This window comes from Symphalangus syndactylus, chromosome 23 (assembly GCF_028878055.3).
Source record: "Symphalangus syndactylus isolate Jambi chromosome 23, NHGRI_mSymSyn1-v2.1_pri, whole genome shotgun sequence".
In the NCBI taxonomy this organism is placed as follows: Eukaryota; Metazoa; Chordata; class Mammalia; order Primates; family Hylobatidae; genus Symphalangus; species Symphalangus syndactylus.
Window position 1 is genome coordinate 11,184,837 of NC_072445.2, and position 14,021 is coordinate 11,198,857.

General features: G+C 47.7%; 1 long non-coding RNA gene across 1 annotated transcript; it reads right to left on the reverse strand.

Moving 5' to 3' along the window:
* Positions 1 to 451: 451 nt before the first annotated feature.
* Positions 452 to 12,180, reverse strand: LOC129473086 (uncharacterized). The gene is made up of 3 exons (XR_008654201.2): positions 12,082 to 12,180; positions 803 to 915; positions 452 to 681 (listed from the first exon to the last, which is right to left on the reverse strand). It is a non-coding gene; the product is annotated as an uncharacterized lncRNA (long non-coding RNA).
* Between the last annotated feature and the right edge of the window lie 1,841 nt (positions 12,181 to 14,021).

Here is a 14,021-nt window from a genome sequence, read left to right on the forward strand (position 1 = left end):
TGAAATGGATAATGAGGTCAAAAACAAACGCCATCTCTTTCTCAAAGGACTCTAAAGGGAGGCTATTAGATATAGTTCATTAGTTGGGGGTGGGGGCTAGGGAGCTACTTTTTAGACCGTTGCCTAAAGAGAGATGGGGGCATTTTGCCAAGTTTAGATTCTTCTCCAAGTCAGTAGGGGGCTAAGTTTAGGCTCCAATTCAAGCTTCCACATATCTGAGTTTCATTCGGGTACAGGCAACAAGTGGCATTCTGGCTGAAAATATTTGCAAGAGAATGTGTTGTAACTGTCCAAGTGAGGTCCATAGTAAAAAAGACAAAACAAAACAAAACAAAAAAACTAATATCCAAAAATCAAATGTGGAAAACTGATGAACCAGAGTTTATGTTTAAAAAGATATTTGTCGGTTCAATTCAGTGTAACTACATTAATTGTATTAAAATCACACATACTTTATATAGTTAAAGCCTTTATACATTTTCTCTCCAAAAACCTTAAGAATAATTTCACCGTAAAAAGACATGTATCACATATTAGCATATTTATATAAAATGTCCCAGGGCCAGGGCTGGCCACGGTGGCTCATGCCTGTGATCCCAGTGCTTTGGGAGGCTGAGGTGGGAGGATTGCTTGAGGCAAGGAGTTTGAGACTAGCCTGGGCGACATACTGAAATCTTGTCTCTAAAAGACAAAACAAAACAAAAATAGATAAAATTAAATATTCCCTTTTTATTCCATTGTCATCACTGTAATTTAGGCTCTAACTCTCTACTCTTCACCAGTGGATTTTCACATAACTTACAAACTGGAACCCCACTTGTAAACTCCTTCACTTCCATTCACCCAGCATCCCATACAGTTCACCTTCTTCAGATATATCTGTGCTGTGTTCAAAATCTTCATTGCTCACCAAGGCTGAATGTGATAAGGTGTGTGCTAGTTCAGTGCCCAGGCAGAACAGACATTCCTTTCCCCTCCATTTTTCTTTATACCATGACAAAATGAAGTTCAATCTCTCCAGTCTGGCATTTACAGCCCTCCAAATCTAAATCTGATTAACTTTCAATCCTAACATCCCCACTGCATGTCCTCCCCATATTTAAAAGACCACCCTCTGGCCAGGTGCGATGGCTGACGCCTATAATCCCAGCATTTTGGGAGGCTGAGGCAGGTGGAGCACTTGAGGTCAGGAGTTCGAGACCAGCCTGGCCAACATGGCAAAACCCCGTCTCCACCAAAAATACAAAAATTAGCTTGGTGTGGTGGGGCACCTGTAATCCCAGCTACTTGGGAGGCTGAGGCAGGAGAATCGCTTGAACCTGGGAGGCAGGGGTTGCAGTGAGCCAAGATCGTGCCATTGCACTCCAGCCCAGGCAATAGTGTGAGACTCCATCTCAAAAAATAAATAAATAAATAATAAAAATAAAAGGAGATGTGAGTAAAGCACTTTGCAGTGTCTGGCACAGAATCAATTCTATAAATGTAAGCTTTGACGATAATGATGATATAGACTGATACCTGCAAAAGTTCTTTGCGTAAAAAGACAAGCCAGCTCTCTGTAGAACATGCTGGACTCCAGATTCCCTGATCAGGCTGTGGTCACGCAGGCCTTTGTACCTTTGCTCTAGCTCCTGTCTGGGTTTGGAATGTACTCTCCCCTCCTTCTCTTATCTCCATGCTCAGCTCAAAGGACACCTTCCCAGGGAGGCCTTCCCAGACCAGCACTTAACCCCTGGCCCTTAGCCGGGCGCGGTGGCTCAAGCCTGTAATCCCAGCACTTTGGGAGGCTGAGGCTGGCGGATCACGAGGTCAGGAGATCGAGACCATCCTGGCTAACACGGTGAAACCCCGTCTCTACTAAAAATACAAAAAAAATAGCCGGGCGTGGTAGCGGGCGCCTGTAGTCCCAGCTACTTGGGAGGCTGAGGCAGGAGAATGGCGTGAACCCGGGAGGCAGAGCTTGCAGTGAGCCAAGATCGTGCCACTGCACTCCAGCCTGGGCGACAGAGCAAGACTCCGTCAAAAAAAAAAAAAAAAAAAAACAAACCCCTGGCCCAGCAAAATTAATTCCTCCCTCCACCAAGGGCTCATAGCTCTAAGATAGCAAGTCTCACATTGTATAATAATAGTTTGCTTATATGTTGATAGCATATTAACATAGTTTCAGAATTTTCAGGGTCCAACATAGTCTTGGGTCTAACCTGCCTTTGTGGGTGCTCAGTAAGAGAATATGGAAGGAATGAACAAAGGAATGGCTTGTCCCTGAGGATACCTGCATATGGCTTCACACCAAGCCCCACCCACCTGGCCTCTCAACCCTCAGACCTTTGATGGCACCTCTTCGAGAATTGTCTTTGCTGGCAGATCCCTGGAATCTACAAAAACAGGGTATGATTGCATTTTCAGCTACTATCTCCACGCCACTTTGTGTGACTTGCTGACCAGCTGGAGGTGCCACGAGAGCATGACTCAGGGTAGCCCAAAGATACTTTAGGGCCAAAACTACAGAATTCAGTTATAGGACAGTATTTAAACTGCTGCACTAGGAGGTGTCTGCAAACAGATCTGTATAATGTAGTGTGTCAATGTTAACAACTTGGTGGGCTTGTATCCTCTTTAGCTACTAGAAAACTCAGCATAACAAAATGATACCTGATCGCTTCAAATTTTGTCCAGTAGTCACGAAAGACACAAAGGATCCCCCTTCTTTTCCCTATGCTGAGCCCCAATCCTGCATATTCATTGTGAGATAAGGGGTCACATTCAAGGGTGCAGTCTCTGGCCTCGAGTTAGGACAAATACACTGGGCCCTCACAGTCTCATTAGCACCTACTACATCCAACCCAACTAATAGACCATAGCCAGAGCTTCAGGGCTGCCAGAGACGTAATCCAGGGCAGTGGTTAAGAACTAGAGCTATGGCTGGGTGCGGTGGCTCACGCCTGTAATCCCAGCACTTTGGGAGGCCGAGGCGGGCGGATCACGAGGTCAGGAGATCGAGACCATCCTGGCTAACACAGTGAAACCCCGTCTCTACTAAAAATACAAAAAACTAGCCAGGCGAGGTGGCAGGGGCCTGTAGTCCCAGCTACGCGGGAGGCTGAGGCAGGAGAATGGCGTGAACCCCGGGGGGCGGAGCCTGCAGTGAGCCGAGATCGCGCCACTGCACTCCAGCCTGGGTGAAAGAGCGAGACTCCGTCTCAAAAAAAAAAAAAAAAAAAAAAAAGAACTAGAGCTAGGCCATGAGCAGTGGCTCACACCTGTAATCCCAGCACTTTGGGAGGCCAAGGTGGGTGGATCACCTGAGGTCAGAAGTTCAAGACCAGCCTGGCCAACATGTTGAAACCCCTCTCTACTAAAAATACAAAAAAATTAGCTGGGCCTGGTGGCGGATGCGTCTGTAATCCCAGCTACTCGGGAAGCTGAGGCAGGGAAAATCACTTGAACCTGGGAGGCAGAGGTCTCAGTGAGCCGAGATCATGCCATTGCACTCCAGCGTGGGGGACAGAGCGAGACTCCATCTCAAAAAAAAATGAAAAAAGAACTAGGTGTGTGGTGGCTCACACCTGTAATCCCAGCACTTTGGGAGACTGAGGCAGGAGGATTTCTTGAGCTCAGGAGTTCAAGACCAGTCTGGGCAATATGGCAAGACCTCATTACTACAAAAAAAAAATCAAAAAATTAGCCTGCTGTGGTGGTGCGTTCCTGTAGTCCCAGCTACTCTGGAGGCTAAGGCAAGAGGATCGCTTGAGCCCAGGAGGTTGAGACTGCAGTGAGCTGAGATCACGTCCCTGCACTCCAGCCTGGGCAACAAAGTGAGACTCTGTCTCCCACACACAAAAAAAGGAACCAGAGCTCAGCGCCAGGCGTGATGGCATCATGAGGAGGCTGAGGAGGGAGGATCGCTTGAGTTCAGGAGTTCCAGCCCGGGCAAAGTAGCAAGACCCCATCTTAAAATAAGGATAAATAAATAAAAAAAACTAGCCCTTAGTCTCCAGCCAAATTTGGGTCACTTTAGGGATTCCCCACTTATCAACTATAAGAACATGCAAATATGTAAGTCTCTGAGCCTCAGTTTCTTTTCTTTCTTTTTTATAGAGACAAGCTTTCACTATGTTACTCAGACTGACCTCAAACTCCTAGGTTCAAGCGATCGTCTGGCTTTGGCCTCCTAAATTGCTGAGATTATTGGTGTAAGCCACAGCAATCAACCTAGCCTGGGTTTCTTTATCTACATACTGAGGATAATATAGTCTAACTCAGAGGATGGAGGCAGGAGGATTAAATGTGATAATGTAAAGTACTTAGTACCTGGCACGCTGAGTGATTCCTAGATGAGTGTTACCGGAAAGCTATAAATATATAAGCTAGAGTAATAGTGGCCTGGTAAATAATCAGGGAATATGTACATCTGTGGGTTAGGAAGAAGAGAAAAGGGGGAAGATGGCTGTTCTGGGATGAATGCTTTTCTCCAAGGGCAAGGGCAGGGGAAGAGACTGAGGTGAAGAGGCAGCTAGCCAAGGTAATGAATCATCTGTCCCAAGATCCTGGAGCTACTTGTTCATCAAACAGTCCCCACCTTCTTTACCATATATCCTGCCCTCTCCAGGGCTCTGCTCTCCTGGATCCTCTAGGATCCCCCAGGGAGCCTGAGAGAGTCACTCAATTATGATTCTGTATTTTGAGATCTGGAGATAAATTTTGTGCATCATCAAACCCCACCGTGTCACTTTATCAATGAAGGAACGAAGCTCAGAGAGAAAAGCCAACCTGCCCAAGGTAATCTGTTCTGGTCTTGCCTCTGCCACTAACTTGTGGTGAGACCTTGGGCAAGTCACTTCCCCTCTCTGAGCTGGAAGTTTTCTCCTCTGTAAAATGAGGGGCTTGGAGTATTTAGAGATCTAATTTCCTTTTCAACTCTGCCCTTTGCTGTAATAAAATAATGGTTCCTTCTGCCACCGTCTAGTTTAGGGAAAACAGTGTGTGTGTGTGTGTGTGTGTGTGTGTGTGTGTGTGTGTGTGTGAGAGAGAGAGAGACAGAGAGAGAGAGAGATGGAGTCTTGCTCTGTCACCCGGGCTGGAGTGCAGTGGCGCGATCTTGACTCACTGCAGCCTCTCTTCCCTCCACCTGCCCCACATACAAAAGTCAAGACAAACATGTTTGGATAACTTTTGAGCTCACTTAATTTTAAATTGAGTGCTGGTTTTCACCAGGGGTAAAGACAAGAAGGGAGAGAGGGGCCAGGCAGAGGAAACTGCTGGAGGAAGCTGGTGACTCCCAGGCGCCAGCTGATGGGACCAGCCCTCCCCACCACTCCCCGATGATCCCTTCCTTGCAGGGCTTCTAAGAGCTGGCAGCACCACAGGGATAAATAAGGCCAACAACCGCACCTTACATGGCCATCCCAGCGGCCGCCCGGAATCCCGGGGATTACGCAGACTTCTGGAGGACTTGGAGCAAGTGCACATCACCTGCTGCCACCACAAGTGTTGCCCGGGCTTCTGCAGCCTCTGTCTTGTGACTGAGGAATTTTTAAATGGAAGCTCTGAGCTCACAAAGAAGAAAATGTCTCCCTGATGTCACACAGTTGCTGCCAATTCATCAGCTCCAGCTAAAGGTCAGCGAGGGGGAAGCCACTGCCGGAGGGTCTGGCTGCCCCTCCCTGAGATGGGGCTTCCCTCCTGCAGGCTTGCTGCCAGCCATCCAGGCCAGCCACAGAAGCTGAGGGCTGCTTGCATTTCCAGGGCACGCACAGAGCAGTACGAACACCGCTTAGCTGCTTCTGCCCTCCTCTGTGCAGATATTAACAGATTCAACCTCCCAGCCGTATCCTCCCCAGCTCTCCCTTCTGTAGACAGTCAGAGCAAACCCTGGAGTCTTATCTAACGTGTCCTGAGGGTCCTTCCCTGGGATCACTTCAGGAGTAACACTAAATCATAGAGAGGTTGTCTTGGGTTTTTTAATGACTAAATGCAGTGGTCAAAAGCTAGGAATCCCACTGCCTGGGGTCACAGCTTGGTTCTGCCACTTCCTAGTAGTGTGATATTTGCAAGTTAAGCCTGTCTGAGCCTGCTTCCTGACCTGAAAAATGAGGACAATAAGAATACTTATCTCACATAGTGTGGTCCTGAGGACCCATTGTGAAGCACTGGTACATATCCTGGCAGTAGTAAGTGCTCAATAAATGTCAGCTTGGAATCAGACAAGATAAAAAAAATAGAATAAAATAAAAAGAATCAACATGCAACTACTGCTGGGCAAGTCACTTAATCCCTGAGTCTTAATTTCCTCATCTGTCCAATAGGGATGGGCATATGTAACAGACAGTCACTGAGAGGACTCAATGAGAATGAATACAAGGCCATCAACACAGCACCTAGCAGTGGAAAAATACACGGTGGCTGCTGGGACTATTATCTCCATCGATCAAAACTTGATCTGGGCCAGGTGCAGTGGCTCATGCCTGTAATCCCAACACTTTGGGAGGCTAAGGAGGGCAGATCACGAGGTCAGGAGTTCAAGACCAGCCTGGCCAACATGGTGAAACCCCGTCTCTACTAAAAATACAAAAATTAGCCGGGCGCGGTGGCAGGAGCCTATAATCCCAGCTGCTCGGGAGGCTGAGGCAGGAGAATCGCTTGAACCCAGGAGGCAGAGGTTGTAGTTAGCCAAGATCGCGCCACTGCACTCCAGCCTGGGCAACAGAACAAGACTCTGCCTGGGAAAAAAAAAAAAAGACTGTGTATCCAAAAATATATATATATGCATGGTCAAACATGAACACAAAAACATTTTTTTTCAATTACTTTTAAGAATTTTTCTCTCTTCGGGGGACTCTTTCCTGTTCTGGCCTAAATTGCTAGGGAGATAAGAGAGGTGAAAAGAAAAAAGTAGCACTGCCGGGCGCAGTGGCTCACGCCTGTAATCCCAGCACTTTCGGAGGCGAGGCGGGCGGATCACGAGGTCAGGGGATCAAGACCATCCTGGCCAACATGGTGAAACCCCATGTCTACTAAAAATACAAAAAAAAAAATAGCCAGGCGTGGTGGCAGGCGCCTGTAGTCCCAGCTACTCCGGAGGCTGAGGCAGGAGAATGGCATGAACCCGGGAGCGGCGGTTGCAGTGAGCTGAGATCGCGCCACTGCACTCCAGCCTGGGGGACAGAGCGAGACTCTGTCTTAAAAAAAAAAAAAAAAAAGAAGAAGAAAAGAAAAAGGTACATGGAGGCCGGGTGCGGTGGCTCATGCCTGTAATCCCAGCGTTTTGGGAGGCCGAGGCGGGCCTCCCAAACCTCATTCCTGGGTTTCCCCCGGGTCTTCTTTCTCTTAAAAAGAAAGGTGTACAAAGGTGTACAAGGCTGACTGTGGCTCTTGGTTTTATCCTTCCATGGGACATTAATATTTTATTTATTTGCTTATTTTGAGATGGAGTCTTGCTTTGTCACCCAGGTTGGAGTGCAGTGGCGTGATGTTGGCTCACTGCAACCTCCATCTCCTGGGTTCATGCAATTCTCCTGCCTCAGCCTCCTGAATAGCTGGGATTACAGGCATGCACCACCACGCCTGGCTAATTTTTGTATTTTTAGTAGAGACAGGGTTTCACCATATTGATTAGGCTGGTCTTGAATTCCTGACCTCAAGTGATCCACCCACCTCATCCTCCCAAAGTGCTGGGATTACAGGCGTGAGCCATCACGCCCAGCCTATTTTATTTTATTTTATTTATTTTTGTGGGGCAGGGCGTGGTGGCTCACGCCTATAACCCAGCACTTTGGGAGGCCAAGGCAGGCAGATGGCTTGAGTTCAGGAGTTCGAGACCAGCCTGGCCAACATGGCAAAACCCTGTCTCTACAAAAATAGAAATATTAGCCGGGCATGGTATGGCGCACCTATAGTCCCAGCTACTGAATCTGAGGAGAGAACATGGCTTGACCCTAGGAGGTTGAGGCTACAGTGGGCTGAGATTGTGCCATTGCACTCCAGCCTGGATGACAGAGCCATATCCTGTCTCAAAAAAAACCTAAACCCAAAAGACCCATGTTATTTATTTTTATTTTTTCAAGACAGGGCCTCACTCTGTCACCCAGGCTGGAGTGCAGTGGCAGGATCCCGGCTCACTGTAGCCTCAATCTTCCCCAGCTCAAGCAATCGTCCTGTCTCAGCCTCCCAAAGTGCTGGGATTACAGGCGTGAGCCACAGTGCCCGGCCAGGCATTAACATTTTAATGACAAGATCTAGAGATTTCATATAAATATACCTCCTTCTGTAAACATTTGTTGAGCCTATTCCCGATTGCCAGGCACGAGGCCAGGTTCTTCCACTGCCTCACAAGCACCCTGGTCCTGTCCTTGAGTCATCGGCTTCCCAGATGCTTCATATGGGAACCTTGGAGAATCACGGCGTGTGACTCTCCTCACCCCATTCCTCTCAAATCCAGGCAACGACCAAGTGTCCTGAGATTCATCTTCTGTCTCCCATTCACGCTTCACTTCCATTTCCACAGGGCACCCCCCTCAGCCCTTCCTTGGGTCACTTGTGTCACTGCAATAGCTCATTGGTGGAGGCCCCTGCCTCCAGCCTTAACTCCCTCTAATCTATCTCCCTTCATCACGTTATCCCCCAACTCCAAATCCTTCAAGTTTCCCAAGTTTCCTTCAAGATCCTCCATAATCCTGCCCAAACTCTCCGTGGTGGGATGTATTTTATAGAGACCTGCCCGATCCTTGACAGGGGTTTCAGTGAGGGAAGTAGGTGAGGGTCCCAGGGTGCCAGCCTGAGCGGAGGGGTGTGGACACAGGAGGGCCTGGTGCAATGTGGCTGGGGCGAAAATCTGAATCATAGTCAGTGAGGGCAGCCAAATTCCTATCTGGGAAATCAGGGCAGTCTGAAGGGTGAGGCCAAGCTGTAAACAGAATGAGTAATGAGGTCAGAAGCTGGTGGGGACCAGAATCATGTCTAGATGCAGTTCAAGGAAACGGAAATCGTACGAGGCAGAGGCTGTGAATTGAATTATAAGAAGGTATTAAAGTAAGCCAAACATGCTGCTCTACGCAGGCATGGGGGTGGGAGGAACAGCCCAAGAAATCTCCTGTTCCTCTCGTTCCCTAAAAGTGTACCAAATACATGCTCTTTGCTTTTTCACGTGTGTGTAAAGGCCCTGTCTCCCCTGCTGCCTACGGTTTCATACCCCTCATATGCCTCCTAGCAATGCCAAGTGACTTGTTCAAAGTTGCATGCAGGTAGATGTGAAAACAGGGCTATATCCCTCCAGCCAACTGGGGATATGCTAGGGCAGTGGGCTGAAACTCAGGTTCATAGGTTGGCAAATTACTTTACGTCTCAGATTCTTCATCTGTAAAATGAGGATAATAACAACATACTTCATAATAGTGTTATATTACAATAACACCACTATGAGGATTAGCCAAGCAAATATTTCTAAAATGCTTAGAACGGTGCTTGGTACCTAGTATATGTTGTATAAGTGTTCGTTAAATAAAAATAAGGTGCTCAGCTGGTAGGTAGGGCCAGTGCTGAAAGTCAGTTCTAATTTTAACATTTGAGTCCTTAGCTCTTCCCATACTAAGGTCAACAGCAGGCTACAGTGGACTAGGCTGACTACAGGACTTTCAAAAATTAATTTTCCGGGCCGGGCGCGGTGGCTCAAGCCTGTAATCCCAGCACTTTGGGAGGCCGAGGCGGGTGGATCACGAGGTCAGGAGATCGAGACCATCCTGGCTAACACAGTGAAACCCCGTCTCTACTAAAAAATACAAAAAATTAGCCGGGCGTGTTGGCGGGCGCCTGTGGTCCCAGCTACTCGGGAGGCTGAGGCAGGAGAATGGCGTGAACCCAGGAGGTGGAGGTTGTGGTGAGCCGAGATCGCGCCACTACACTCCAGCCTGGGGGACAGAGAAAGAATCCGTCTCAAAAAAAAAAAAAAATTAATTTTCCCAGCCAGGTGCGGTGGCTCACAGCTGTAATCCCAGCATTTTGGGAGGCTGAGGCGGGTGGATCATGAGGTCAGGAGATCGAGACCACCCTGGCCAACATGGTGAAACCCCGTCTCTACTAAAAATACAAAAATTAGCTGGGCGTGATGGTGAGTGCGTATAATCCCAGCTACTTAGGAGGCTGAGGCGGGAGAATCACTTGAACCAGGGAACTGGAGGTCGCAGTGAGCCAAGATCGTGCCACTGCACTCCAGACTGGCGACAGAGTGAGACTCTGTCTCAAAAATAATAATAATAATTTTCCACCGCGTGCAATGCCTCACGCCTGTAATCCCAGCACTTTGGGAGGCCAAGGCGGGTGGATCACTTTAATCTGGGACTTTGAGACCAGCCTAGGCAACATGGCAAAACCTCATCTCTCCAAAAAATACCCGCCCCCCCGCAAAAAAAAAAAAAAATTAACCAGGCATGGTGGTGCGCACCTATAGTACCAGCCACTCAGGAGGCTGAGGTGGGAGGATCGCTTGAGCCCGGAAGGTCAAGGTGAGCCATAATCTCACCACTGCACTCTAGCCTGAGCGACAGAGCAAAACCCTATCTCAAAAAAAAAATTAATTTTCATTTCAACTTAGAAAAACATGCTGTTGACTTATTTCACTTGGGCGCACAGGAAATACCACTCAAGTTACTACCCTTACCTGTTCTTAGGAAACCACTCAGAAATCCAGAAGGACCAGTTCAAATATATTACCTATCCCAAATTTAATAGGCCTCGCAAAAAAAAAAAAGCCAGTCTTAGAAAATGACTGTGGGTGTCAAAACCAGCAAGGATTAGGCAATGGAGTTGAGTCCAGCAAGGTTCAAGGCTACAGCTCGTGTTGGAAAGGGAGCCGTGAGGAGTTAATGCAAAGAGGAGGAAATATTCTATTTATTTTTCTCAAAACTGTTCGAGGTGGTAGTGTTTGGAAAGGGAGGGAGGAGGGGAAAATGTGAGTGTATGGTTTGTAAAGTGATAAAATATGGACTCAGTGTATTGTAATAACTCAGTAGCAATTCAGAGAAGATAGTGCAAAAGTCTGTTTGCTTTAGCCATCTATCAACCAGAAATCTTTATTAACTGAACCTCTCACGCGACTACAATATGGCACTAATAAATGTTTGAAAATGATGACCCTGATATGCTGCAAAATCCTAAACAGCTTTCTGAAACAGGAGAAAAAAGATGAACTGAAGTTTGCTATGGTTTGTGACAAGCGTATTTTGTTGTATTCTAATTTTTTCAAAACAAGCAATATTTTTGTCATGTGTAGTATGTGATGATTTATATGCCATCTAATAACTTTCTATTCGTCGTAATATTAGAACAATACATTGCCCGATTGTGGTTGGTATCAGGGTTTAATAAACATTCTTTTTCTCCTAACACACCACCACCAGCCCAGTTGCTTGGTTCCATTTTCCCTCCCATTGTCCTTTATTTCATTTTAGGCCCAAACTTGACCCCAATGGTCTTCCACTGTTTTTATTCTTCCCTAAGGAGGGTGTACCTGGCCTCAGGAGCCACTTACCCGGCCTCGCAGAAGTTTCACACTTCTGTTTCACACCCAGGGTGCAGCTTTCTTTCTCATAACAGAAAATAAGGAGGGACAGCCGCCTGGGTACACTTAAAAAACAAACGGATCTCTGGGGAGGTAAGGTCCTCGGAGAGCCAGGCAGTGACAATTGAGTGGTGTGGAGCACGTGGATTAAGTAGAACAGAAACAGATCCTGCCAGGACCGCCCCAGGGACGCCAGAGACACAAAGCAGAAACTCTGATTGTGCCCGGAGGGCCCTGCATCCCTTACCCACGCTGGAGGTTCTCCCGCCTTTTCTAATTACCTTCCCATTTCTTTTGCTCCCCTTCTCAGCCCGAGTGTTCAGGACTCTGCATACCACAGAGGTCAGACACAAATAAAATCCATACATGGACTCCATTCTCGGGTCACAGAACTTGGTGAACAACTCACACTGAAGATGGCTCCCGCTCCCACCTCCCAACCCCACCACGAAAGCTTTGCTTGTAAACACCAGTCACTTAGTAACACCCTCCATCAGTCGCCTTTGGGCTATTATTCATCACCGACTAACCTTAAACCAACTTCATCTTCACAGGGCTCCCCCTAGAAGAGAGGAAATTCCACAGCTCTGATGTGATGTGAAACGTGATCTGACCGCCCCAGCACTCTTTCTTTCTCACTCTCCCCAGCCAGTTCTCAAACTGGGTTTCCCTGGCCCCTCTCGGGGAGGCCTTCTCCCGCCCCCCTCTCCACCCCCTACTTCTTTCCCTCTCCATTTTCCACGCTGTAACCTGATAGGCTGGAAATGCAGCTTCTTTCATCTTATATTTCCCACATCCTGAAAGTTTGGAGAGAAGGAGCCCACCCAGATGAAGGAATTCCAAGTATGTGCAGCCCCCTCCTCCTTTAACTCCATTCACAAAGCAGATTACTAATGGCCCGAGGCTCCAGGGAGGCCCCATTCCCTCCCCACCCCCCACCTCCCAGGGAGTTTACTCATTCCACATCCTTACTCCTCGCCGGTACAGAAACCTGAGTCCACATGCCGGGAACCAAAAATTAACTTTTCCCTGGACTCTGAACCTAAGAGAAGCTTTCAGACCTCACTCTGATTGGGACCGCAGTGGCCAGGAGATTCTGCTTACCAATCATTTGTTCCCTCTTCAGCATTTTTAGATAAAAGGGTTCAGGGAAGATGAGTCACTGGATCAAGGGGAAAGGATATAAATGTAAATGCGATGCATGTCAAGGAGACATGCTCAGGTCTTTAGGAAAGATCACAGGGTGTTCTAACTCAGAGTCATTTCAGCAGAAATTGTTTCAAGACCAGAGTAAGAGATGCTTCAAGACAGGCAGAGAATGTGTGGGGGAGGCCGGGTGCGGTGGCTCAAGCCTGTAATCCCAGCACTTTGGGAGGCAGAGGCGGATCACGAGGTCAGGAGTTCGAGACCATCCTGGCCAACATGGTGAAACCCCGTCTCTACTAAAAATACAAAAAAATTGGCTGGGCGCGGTGGCTCACGCTTGTAATCCCAGCACTTTGGGAGGCCGAGGCGGGCGGGTCACGAGGTCAGGAGATCGAGACCACAGTGAAACCCCGTCTCTACTAAAAATACAAAAAAAATTAGCCGGGCGTGGTAGCGGGCACCTGTAGTCCCAGCTACTCGGGAGGCTGAGGCAGGAGAATGGCAGGAACCCGGCAGGAGGAGCTTGCAGTGAGCTGAGATCGCGCCACTGCACTCCAGCCTGGGGGACAGAGCCAGACTCCGACTCAAAAAAAAAAAAAGAATGTGTGGGGCAGTATGGGGGCGGGGTTCTGGTAATGTTTTTTGTTAAATGTCTTGAGTCTTCACTACCTGGAAATTACTGATCACGAAACGTGCCCCTGGGTCAGTTCTTTGGTCCTCCTGTCTTGAGTTCTGTCACTGATGGGGAAACAGGACAGGGACAGCTTCTTTGACTTAACCTCAACCACTTCCTCAAAGGTTAGGAAGTACCCCCCAAGCATCCTTTTTCATTAAGGATGCTTAACTATCTTATCTATCCTTCAAGGAGGGTGAGAAAGCAGTTTTGAATCTGTACCCACCTAGGATAATCAGTTCCCTGAGCTTACTAGCTTCGTGTAACATGGAATTTCCTGTATCAAGGAGTTCACTCCTGTCCCAATATTAGGAAGCACACTTAATAGATGTCTACCAATATTGTCTTTGCAACTCAGGATAGAGTTGCAAAACTTGCTCAGTGCAATAGCATTGAACAACAACAACAAAAATACATATGTGATAAATCTGGGCACACGTTAGTGCATAGGGTTATGCATTCAATAGGTCTAATGATTGCTGAAGAACTCTCATAGAATTCAAGAGGCCAGACCTGGAAGATGCAGTAACAGTGATAAGAAATAACAGACTGTGGCAGAACAGCCACATTGCAACTCCTTGGACCATTCCCAAGGTGCTGAGAAGAAATCTGTACTGCCGCTCGGCTCCAAGACTGCCCCAGGTTTGCAAT